The sequence below is a fragment of the Acanthisitta chloris genome, unplaced genomic scaffold (genome assembly GCF_000695815.1).
Source record: "Acanthisitta chloris isolate BGI_N310 unplaced genomic scaffold, ASM69581v1 scaffold27329, whole genome shotgun sequence".
NCBI classification, from domain to species: domain Eukaryota; kingdom Metazoa; phylum Chordata; class Aves; order Passeriformes; family Acanthisittidae; genus Acanthisitta; species Acanthisitta chloris.
Window position 1 is genome coordinate 46,125 of NW_008691280.1, and position 897 is coordinate 47,021.

An 897-nucleotide genomic window follows, 5' to 3' on the forward strand; every position below is an offset into this window, starting at 1 on the left:
CTTTATACTAGAATCCCTTGCAGGGGCTCTTGCAATTTAGATCTTCCTAGCTAAGTACTTCAGTTCCTCTGTGGCCACAAATGACATATTTATTTTTTAATATGCATTCATTTGGCCATATTGGCTTTTTGAACACAAAATTTGCCTCTTTGGAGCCTGAATTGTTTCCTCACCTCATTCTTGTTGCTCTGATGTTGCAGTGCTGTGGCTGGAATAACTGGTGAGAATGTGCTAGCAACAGGCTGGAAGAATGCTCTTCTCTCAAAATGTGGGACTTTGCAGGTGTGTAGGGTATGTCAACTCAGGAGAGGACATCTCAGAGCCTAGGCATAGGGCAAATGAGATGCAGAAGGAACTCATCATTTCATTTAAGTCAAAGTGAAGCACTGGGAACTGGAATTGTAGCTGTTGCAAAAGTCCTGGTAAATGCCAAGAGTGTTTCCTTGGAAGATTTTGCTGCTGTGTTCTCAATTCCATTGAACCTTTTCTGTTGTTTTAGTAGAATTCTTGGGGTAGATGAGGTATGATATAAAATTTGCTTTCCTCTCAGTTTTTTTCCCCCTCTTGCCTTTTCTGTTCAGGTTATTGCTGCTGTTCCACATGTCAGTTTCTTAGCCCTTCCTTTCCTGGCTGTCTTTCCCTGTATTTAGATCTTTCTCCAAGAAATCTGAAAAGATGGATTCATCTATTTTCCTTCCAAGTAGAAGAACAAAAGTACAAAATGAGTGGTGTATTCCCTGCTGATTTCACAACTTGAACCAATATTTTTCACAGTGTTTTTGCAGCCTTTCTCCAGAGGCACCTGCCAGATCTTGATCCCTGCTCAAACTCTCACCGCTGTGGATTACTGGGATAAGATGTGACCTAGGAAAATGTGACTGCAAGTGGTAAAAGCAG